Source organism: Sorex araneus, chromosome X, assembly GCF_027595985.1.
Source record: "Sorex araneus isolate mSorAra2 chromosome X, mSorAra2.pri, whole genome shotgun sequence".
NCBI lineage: Eukaryota > Metazoa > Chordata > Mammalia > Eulipotyphla > Soricidae > Sorex > Sorex araneus.
The window spans coordinates 79,221,491-79,232,524 of record NC_073313.1 but is presented as its reverse complement, the minus strand read 5'-3'; positions in this window follow the sequence as shown (position 1 = coordinate 79,232,524).

Here is an 11,034-nt window from a genome sequence, read left to right as displayed (position 1 = left end):
CCACAAACCACCTCCAGCTCAGACATATAAGCTCATTTATTGGCCTTATTTCAGAGACCCAAAAATCTCAAAAGAGATCAAATGATGCAGTTAGGGCCTGTAGCGCAGAGGTAGGCGGGAACCCATGACCGAGAGCCTCAGGCTCGCTTGGATCAGGACTTGGCCTCCTCTTCCCAGGTCCCTAGTTTTCCAGTAGCTTGGCAGTCATACCCACAAACTGCCCCTGGTGCCATGTAATCTCATCAATGGCCAATACTCAGAGACTATAAACTAAAGCTCCTGGAAAACAGCGCTGCAGAATGTTCTGATCCCGCGCCAGGCTGTCTTCACTGGGGCATCTCGGAGGAGGGTAGGTTGAGTTTTCCTCCCTGCCCAAAGCAGAATCTCGGCAGCTGAAAACCTCCAGAACCACCGCCATGCTCAAGGCCACTCTCTACATGCTTGGGCGAGCCTCACCCAAGAGGGCACGAGCCTCACCCAAAACAGGATGAATCTCACCAAAGTGGACCAGCAGAAAAACCCAGAAATGCGGGAACCCGTGACTGAGATCTCCAAGGCCGTTTGAATCAGGACTGGGCCTCCTCCCCCCAGGTCTCCAGTTATCCAGTAGTTTGGCAGTCACACCCACAAACTGACCCTGGCGCCATGTAATCTCATCAATGGCCAAGACCCAGAGACTATAAGCTAAAGCTCCCAGAAGAGAATGACACAGAATTTCCTGGACATTATATTCTATCTATAACAAGCAATACAAAACAAATCGTCTAGCATTGCCTTTTAGGCAGGTTTGAGTGATGGTGAGACTGGTGTCAAAATATCGAAAGGTAACCAAAGTAGAGAGAGGGTATAGGGGAAATTGTCTGCCACACAGGCAGGGGAAGGGTTGGAAGGGGGTGGGGTGGGGAAGACTGGGGATTTTGGTGGTTGAAAGTGTGCACTGTTGAACGGAAGGGTGTTTGATGATTATATGACCGAAGCTCAAACATGAAAGTTTTGTAGTTGTATCTCAAGGTGAATCAAAACAAAGGGGGGGAATAATAATAATAATAAAGTAAAGTTAACATTCAGAATAGAATAAAAAAAGTAATATGGAGTTTATGCCCAATTCAATCAGATTAATCAATGGCTAAATAAATATCAGTACTCCTACATTATATAAAAAAACAAAAAGAAAATATTTCCTTGTCAGGTCACTACCATGTTATCTTATTTTATGTTCTTCATGGTATCAATGGATTTTGAGTTCCCCCATTCAACATTTGAGTTCTACCTGAGATACCTATGTAACCATTCAAGTACTGATGCTAATTAAATAATTGGGTATGTGAAGTATTTTTTGTTGTTTTCAGTTTGGGACTTTAGTTTCTTTATTTTAATAAATTTGAATTAATACTTTGGGGAGCTTCTAAGCAGTAGTCAGGGAACCCAGGTGATCAGTAAACAGCCTAGACATTTTGATGTGAGGATCCCAACGATGTAGCATCTTTTGTTCAATACAATATTTTAGTTCTCTATGCTGTCATATATGCCAATAATCTGTTCTTATTACTGATCCATTGTGATGCATATATAATGTTTTAATATAACATAGCTTTCCATATCTCCTGTTGATGTGTGTTTATCTTTCATCCAAAATGTTTTACTATGTGAATATTATAAGCATTCTTCCACCAGTATTTTTGTAAACATATATTTACATTTATTTTGGATAACTATTCAAGAACAGAATTTTTAGGTCTAATGGAGAAATAAGTACTAGAAACGTCTAACTTTATAATAATCCTCTAAAATTTTCCAAGTTGGTTTATCATTTTATATTCTCATGTGTGAGGTTACCATTGTTCCACATATTTATTAATATTTTATGCCATCAGTCTTTTTTATTATAGCCATTGTGGAGAGTGAGAGTGTAATTTTACATTTTATTGCAGTTTTAATTTGCATTTCCCTTGATGACTAATAATATTTATAACCATATAGACCCTTCATCTATCTTCTGTCATGAAGTGTATATTCAAGTATTTTGCCTACTTTTCTATTGGATTTTTTATAAATTTTATCTTTTTTCACTTGTATGTGTTGTCAATAATTTCCCCAACATGTGGCTTGACTTTCATTTTCTTAATGATATCTTTTTTAGGGGGTAATGATCATTCCCACTGGTTCTCAGGGAACCATGAGGTACCAAAGATTGAACCTGAGAATACCAAATGCACTGCAGCTCTTTGAATAACCTCTTCATTTGTTAATAATGTCATTTGATGATAAATTTTAAAATGTAGTTGTTTTACTTCTCTTCTCTCCCTCTTATGATCAGTATTTCTATTAATCTTATCTAAGAATGTTTTGTATATTCCAGTAATGAAGTTATTGTCTTGTGTATCCTCTTACAGTCTTTATAGTTTTAACTATACCAAATGCATAAACAGTACAAGCTTAATTTCAAATTAATCTTAGGTTAGCAGTGAGATAAGGATAAAGTTCATTTCCTCTCATAATAATACCTAGCTGTTAGGCCCTCACAATGTAGTTTAGTGTGCCTTCCTTGCCTATGTGAAGTCAGTAGTCAATGCCCAGCACTAACCAACATATCCAAATGTGATTCCTTAGCACTGCCAAGTGTCATCCCTCGTATCACAGGTGCCACCCCAGAACACTTAAATCAAGTGTAAAAGTTTACTGAAACCAAACGTACAACAACCATAAAATCAGTTGAGTACAGACCCGGTGGGGACCAGTAATGTGATATCCAACAGTGCAATAGCAACAAAGGAGTGTTCATCTGGGCATGCACCAATCATGAAAGAAACTACCATTTCCCTATTAAATTTCCTTTGTTGAAGTTAATTGAATGTATAATACAAAGACTGTATACCAGTACAATAAACTTGTCTCTATTCCAGTGCCTCACAGTAGCCTCCAAGAAGATATTAATTCAGATAGTGTCCATTATCCAAACATTTTCCTTCTTCAAGATTATTTTGGCTAGGTCCTTTGCATTTTCATATAAATTTAAGAATCAGCCTGTCATCCTATAAAAGAGAAATTTCTTTATTTTATAAATAAGACTATATTAAATTCATAGATCAATCTGGAGAGAACTCAAATCTTAGCAATACTAATTCTTCCAATCCATCAACATGATATATTTTTCCACTTACTTGGGTATTCTTGTTTCAGAGATGTGTTTTCTCTTTTATCTTAGACATTTTGAGTTTTTCTCTTGGAATTTTTCTGGGAATTATTACTGACACCATCATAAAGTGTGCTTTGATTTTTTTCAATTACAAATGTTTATTACTGATACATAGAATGCAAGTAATTTTTGTATATTAGCTTTGTGTTTTAGACAGTGTTTAATTCATTTAGTAGACCCAGTACTTTCTTTTTTTTTGCGTTTTGGGTCACACCCGGCGATGCACAGGGGTTACTCCTGGCTCTGCACTCAGGAATCACCCCTGGTGGTGCTCAGGGGACCATATGGGATGCTGGGAATTGAAGCCGGGTCGGCCGCGTGCAAGGCAAACGCCTTACCCGCTGTGCTATTGCTGCAGCCCCGACCCAGTACTTTCTTTGTTAGATTCATTAGATTTTTTTTATATACAACTATGTTTTTTTTTAATTTATTTATTTTTAATTAGAGAATCACCGTGAGGGTACAGTTACAGATTTATACACTTTTGTGCTTATACTTCCCTCATACAAAGTTTGGAACCCATCCCTTCACCAGTGCCCATTCTCCACCACCCGTAAACCCAGTGTCCCTCCCACCCTCCCCAATCCCATCTCCCCCCCACCCCACCCTGCCACTGTGGCAAGGCATTCCCTTCTGTTTTCTCTCTCTAATTAGCTGTATACAACTATGTTTGATATCTGAATAAAACCTTTACTTCTTTCTTTGCAAATGTATGTCTTTTATTTCTTTCTCTTGACTTGTTGCATGGGCTACTGTCTATAATATAATATTGAACAAAAGTGATTGAGAGTAATTAAAAGTCAACATCTTTTATTGTTACCAATCTTAGGGAAAAGTTACTAATTATTTCAGAAACAAATGAGACATATATCTCAAAAAGAATATTCTGGATGCTGTGTGAAATGAACACCCAGTAAATATGAAATGTTAGGGAGAGTTTATGATTCACAAATATATGGATGGTATTCAAAACATAAATCCTAAAGAAGAGACTGGGTAATAATTTAATTGAGGAGGGTTGAGGGACCAGACCCACAGGTGATCACAGATACCTGTGTGCTCAGGGGTCACATCTGGTGGTGACCCCTCTATTATCTCCTGAACCTGTTGGGTAATAATTTAAATTTTTTTTAAAAATAGCAATACTGGGGAAAAGGAGGGGGAGAAATCCCACTAGAAAACCAGAAATAATAAGACATTGTCTATCAAATACTTATTTATTATGAGCTATTATAAGTTCATTTTATTTATTATTTACTTATGTATAAATAGAAAAGGAGAAGCCAATAAAAGACACTGAAAGAGAAGTTTTAAAGAAAATCAAAGAGAGCTGGAGCGATAGCACAGCAGGTAGGGCATTTGCCTTGCACACAGCCGACCCGGGTTCAATTCTCAGCATCCCATATGGTCCCCTGAGCACCGCCAGGAGTAATTCCTGAGTGCAAAACCAGGAGTAACCCCTGTGTATCGCCAGGTGTGACCCAAAATGCAAAAAAAAAAAAGAAAGTCAAAGAGACAGAGATATATAGCTCAGTGGGAGAATGCATGTTTCTATATAGGAAGCAAAGAGTTCAATCCTGGGAGGGAAGAGATGTAAGGGATGGATGAAGGGAGGGATACAGTAGTGAAGAGGAGGGAAGGAATGGCAGGTAAGGAGGGAGGGAGGAAGGAAGGAAGGAAGGAAGGAAGGAAGGAAGGAAGGAAGGAAGGAAGGAAGGAAGGAAGGAAGGAAGGAAGGAAGGAAGGAAGGTAGGTAGGAAGGAAGGAAGGAAAGAAGGAAGGAAGGAAGGAAGGAAGGAAGGAAGGAAGGAAGGAAGGAAGGAAGGAAGGAAGGAAGGAAGGGAGGAAAGGAGGGAGGGAGGGAGGGACGTGGGAGGGAGGGACGGTTGGAGGGAGGGAGGGTGGGAGGGAGGGAGGAAGGAAAGCCTGGCTAAATATGTGGTAGGTCATATAATCCAGACAAATTGTTCTAAGCAAGCTAGGGAGATAATGCAAAGGATTGAGCTCATGCTTTGCATACTGGAGCTTTGGATTTGATCCCTGGCACCATGTGAGCACCTCTGAGAGTAAAGTGACCCTCAAATATGAGGCTTGGAGTAAGCTCTGAGCTCCACAAGGTGTAACCCCCACAAAAAATAGAAGTTGTCCTAGGGAAGACTGATTAGTATCTGAATATTGCCCAGAAGTTAAAACTCTAAGTACAGGAGTATTCTACCTGGGGGTGCAGAGATGTGGCTTCATGGTACAATGCCTACCCTGCATGTGTGAGGACTGCAAGTACAATACAAGGATTTCCCCACATCATCAAGTGCAATTTCCAGCACTGCTGGTGTGGTTCCTCAAACCACTGCAAGTCTCTGACCCATTGCAACCAAGTGTGCGAGTTTTGGTTATCACAACAGCAATAGTAACAACAAAGGGAGGAGGAAAAAAGGAATACTTTTTTATTTATCAACATGTAAATTGACTGCCTTGGTTAAGGTGGTTTGAATAAAGTAGAGAGTCCAAAAGTTACATTGGAGTTGGTTGGGGAGCGAATTTCAGATAAGTCTATGAAGAAGTTGGACTATACAAAATAAAACAAAATGAAACATTGCACGATAGAGAAGCTGTGGAGTCAATGGTAGAATGTTCCTGATGGCCGTATTCTTTTCATAGTTTTAGCAAACTTGAATTTGCCCAAATTATTCTTTCCACGTGCAAATGTCTGTCTTAGCTCAGTGCCTTAAATCTCCTGTCCTGCAAACATATGGTCATCAGTTTAAATTCCTGGTGCCCACACATTTGAAACATGATCCTGACAGCTTTGCTATTTGAACCTGGCAACTCTGTTATTTGTGAACCTTAGAACTCTCAGCATCACCACAGCCAGGTCCATGTATACACTACAAAGAGAGGTGAAACACCCAGCAAGCCACAACTAAAAAAGATGGGTATGCCATGGTCAGGAAGTGAAGACCCTGGCATGCAAGTGTGTGAGCACCACAGTGACCCCTAAGAAAACACCACAATCGTAACTAAGAGTGGAAGGCTCAGGGAGCACATGCAAGCACTACAACAAAAGGAGTACAAAGCTCGATGAACACTGTAGTTGAGTGCTCACGTACCACAAGTTTGATATGCAGTCCCTTGAGAGGACCACAGCTAAAATGATGCGAACATCACAGCGAGGAGTGTGATAGATCAGTAGGTTCAGTCCCTGACCACCTCAACATCATAGTCATCAAGAAATGGGCAGGAGTGAGGGAAGAAAAATAAAGTTTGATTTACAACTTTCTTTGCTTGTCAAGCTCTTATCCTTTCAAAACCATCTCAAACATCTCTGTAAGGATTTCACAACAACAAGGTAATGTGAGCCACTGCCTCAGTTGTATCCTTACTTACCAGGTATAGACATCTAGGAGAAAACTCAGCACATGGATTATCAGTTAATGGTTTTGTCATCAGTCTCCCTAACTGGACGATGCCTCCAACACAGAGGGAGGAGTTTGTCCAGTCCTGTTTAATCCTTTTAAAATACTCATTGTAAGTTTGCAAGTCTGTAACTGTATCTCACTGTGATTCTTTGAAAAAAATTAATAAGCTAAGATTTAGAGAAAATAAATGTCTTAGTCAAAACATAAAAATAAAATAAAATAAAAAGCTTCAATTAAATATTGAAGTTGTACAGAATTTAAGGCACTTACCTTGAATTCTGATGATACCAGTTCAAATATCCACTACCACATATGGTGCCCTGAACACTGCCAGTAGTAATTCCTGAGTAAACCCTGAGCATCACCAGGTGTGGCCCCAAAATAAACAAGCAAATAAGGAAGTTATATATATATGTATATATATATATATCCATTAGAAGTGCAACTGCTTACAGCAGTGTGGTCTGGTTGTTAAGTTTTCAAGCTTTCCACTTATGCTCTACAAAAAAAGTATTTTTTTACTTTTTTATTGAATCACTGTGAGATAGAGCTTTACAAAGTTGTTCATGATTATATTTCAGTCATACAGTATTCCAACACCCCTCTTTCCACCAGTATACATTTCCCAGCACCAGTGTCCCCAAGTTTCCACCCATCACCCTACCCCACCCCCGCCTGCCTCTGGTTTGGCTTAGTGTGAGGGACTACATCTGTTAGTGCTCAGGGTCTACTCTCTGTTCAGTTCTAGAGGGTCACTCCCAGTCATGGTTGGGAAACTATGAGGTTTCAGGGATCAAACCCAAGCATCCCACAAGTAAAATATGTGCTTAGTTCTTTGATATGCTTCCTTGGGCCCCAACATTTTTGTTTAATTTTTAATGCATTCCCCCAATTTTTCTGATTCCAATTCCATGCTCTTAAATTTAGAATTCAATTATTGAGCACTTACTATATTCTCAGCCCTGTGCTAAGCTCCTAGAGGGTCTCAGCAAGTGTTCTTTCAGCCCCCTTGCCCTTCTCCAGCTTTCCATCTATGCTGAATAGAGTCTGTTGAGATCAGAAACATGTATCAAATGCTCCAGGCCTGTGGGCTTCTGATGGGCAAATCCTTACTTTAACTCCACAAGATACTTTACAAAGAGTTCCAAAGTGCTGAATAAACAAAATTGGTGAATTTACAAATGTTTTGAACTGTATGGACTTCTGTTAATGTAGTACTGAAAATAGCAAGCTCTTTTGCAATCATGTCTTCAGAGTTTGCATTCTGCTTCGGGACATTTTCTGTACATGCCTATTGGGCACCATGAAGCCCAACGTTAGCAGAATTCTAAGAAACTGAGATTTCTGACCCAATGTGATGCAATCTTCCACTACTTTTTAAGGCTCAAAATAAATTTTTCATATGTTTCTCTAAAATTAGAAACAATTAACTTCTTTCTTCATTTATTCCATTAGACTGTATTACTCACACTTAATCTGTGTTTAGCAATCTAAAATAGGGCCTTAAGGGTGTTCTAATTCCTGGAACTCCTTCACATTTCCAAATTTCAGTTTACTGTGATGTACACACTCCAAGAGTAGCAATCATAAACAGGGGAGGAACATCAACCCATATTAAGCAATTATAATCAGAAAATGCCTTGAGTAACAGTCCACTTTTGAAATCTAGCCCTGGCTAAAAATCTGACTTCAGCAATATGGTCAACTTCCCTACCTTGTTGGCTCCATAGGTTGTAAACTGGAACTAACACTGCAATCATTAAGATTAGGAATTAGCAATGGAAAGTGTGTGTTAATGACAGTAGAGCTGTTTGTAAGAACCAAAAAAAAAATCACCTATGGATCACTTTACCTAAAGAAAAGATAATTATTTTGTCCTTCCATTACCAATCCTCCTTAGCTATATTTCTGCAGAAATCTCTAAGATAGGGACCTAGGGAATCATATACTTAAAACAGATTTTAGTGTATGAAAGATGCCTCAATAAAGCTCCAAAGAAAATAGAGAGAAAGAGAGTAGGAAGAATGAGAAAGAGATAAAGAGAAGGAGGCAGGAAAGATCTTAATGTGCTGGAATGCGTGCTCTGAATACAGAAACTGTGGAATTGATCCCTGGCACCACGTGGTCCCCCATGGACTATAAGGAGTGACCCCAGAACACTTATATAGCCCCTGAGAATCTCTAAATGTGGCCAAAGCAAGAAAAGTGGTTTTTTTTTCTTTTGCTTTTTGGGTCACACCCAGTGATGCTCAGGGGTTACTCCTGAGCTCTGCACTCAGGAATTACTCCTGACAGAGCTCAGGGGACAATATGGGATGCTGGGAATTGAATCCGGGTACACCGCATGCAAGGCAAATACCCTATCCTCTGTGCTATTGCTCCAGCCCCCAAAGAAAGAAAAGTGGGGTGGGGAGAGAAAAAGAAAGAAATAGGTCCACTTTAGCACAGTCTTCCTATCTAATTGAACCCAGGAGATAAATTTTCTCAGGCTTCTATGCCAGGAAAAGCTGCCCTATCCTTATGGTTTATCTTCTAGACACTCTGAACTTAGTCTTGCTTCCTTCTTTTCTTTGTCCATCAGGAAGTCCATATCTAGGTTTGTAATCAACTTGTAACATTTCAACATATTGTTTGAACTTTACTTTCAGTTTCTTTTATTTTCCTACTCTTACTTTCCCTGGGCCAAAAATGTTAGCAACCAAATTTTTGTTATTATTTTATATGACATGGATTTATGTGATCTACTTCAGATCCTTTTTGGGAGAATGGAGTATGTCACTGACCAAACAAAATACTATCTTGGTAACTTACTAATTAACAGAGGAAAATAAAAAGAATACAAACACAACAAATATCAATGTGTTGAAAACACCACCTCTACTATTTCAGAATGTGCACTGGATTCACGTTCTATTTGAATTAACAAGTTAGTAAGCCATAGCAATCTGTATAAATAATCCGGCATGATATTCATGTAGAATACCATATTCCAGTATTCTGTCAGAAAGCATTGACATTTTGAAAGTCAAAGCTACTTTATGATTATGTATTGGGGCAGTGTACATTTCACCATAACATTCTATGCCCAGCCTGTCAGTGGATTTTTACAAAGAAAGAACAATCCTGGACCACAGGAGAAGGAAGAATAAGTAATATACTGGGAGCAATTTGTTCATTTACTTGGTGCATTTGTTTTTTGGTTTGGGGGCCACATCCTCCTATGCCCACAGCTTACTCCTGGTCCAGCACTCAGGGATCACACCTGATGGTGCTTGAGGGACCATATGAAGTGGCGGGAATCGAATCCAGTTACCCAGGCAGATTCTATACTATTGCTTTGGCCACTGCTCAGAGCATTTAGATTAGCCACTCACCATGATCTGGAGTTGAATCTTAACTTCGGTCTTCCTTCCTTTCTGCATTTTGCTCACTAGGCCACATTGGTCTCCTTAAGGAAGATATTCAGCATTGGGAAGTTTAATTTGGTGGTTGATTTGTTTGCTTTTTGGTTCTAGGTTTATTGAGAAAGACCCAGGAGACCTATGATTTTCTGCTCCCACTGCTTAGAATGCCCTTTCTAAGGTTCTGGCTGGTTTCTTAGCCTCAAGGTCCCTGTTCCTCCTCAAATATGCTGTCTCTGATTACCCCCTGGGTCCTTTGTTTACTTATTTTTATCATATCCCACAATTGGATTGATGTGTTGAAATATTTCCAGGTCAATTATGTTTACTTTTAGTAAAAATGTTCAATCTTCATTGCAGTATCCCCTATCCCAGAAGCTTCTACCTTCCCTTCTTGTTTATTTCCATCCTGGCTCTGTTCACACCCTGAATTACTCTTTGTTATCTTTCTTAGGGTCTTGTTCTCTCTGCTATCGTGTTGCCTCTATGAGGGCAAGAACAAGATTTTCCTAGTTAACCACATTCCCAGTACTCAGGACATTTCCTGGTGTTATATGAGTGGCTCTCTGTTATAGTGTTGCTTCTATGAGGGCAAAAAACATATTTTCCTAGTTAACTCCATTCCCATTATTCAGGACAGTTCCTGGTATTAGATGAGTAGCAGAAATTTGACTGTTGAGTTTAGGACAAGACACCATAGCGACCACTTCCTGGAGTACACATTGCTTGCTTTAACCCCTAGTGTCTAGCCTACAATGGCTGTAGTGTTCACTACTGTTTTCAAAGGTGTCTCAATCCACTTGTTACAATGCATACAGAAGATATAAACTTGTTACAATACAATAGAGAAGAGGAGGTTTGGGAACAAACGAAACTTGTTTCTCACATTCATGAAAATAGGGAAGGCCAAGGTTAAGGTGTTGACAGATTCAGTCCTTAGTGAGTGTCTTCTTTCTGGTTCATAGACAGCCATTTTCTTATCCTCAAATGGCAGAATGACCAAAGAGTCTTCTGGATTTTA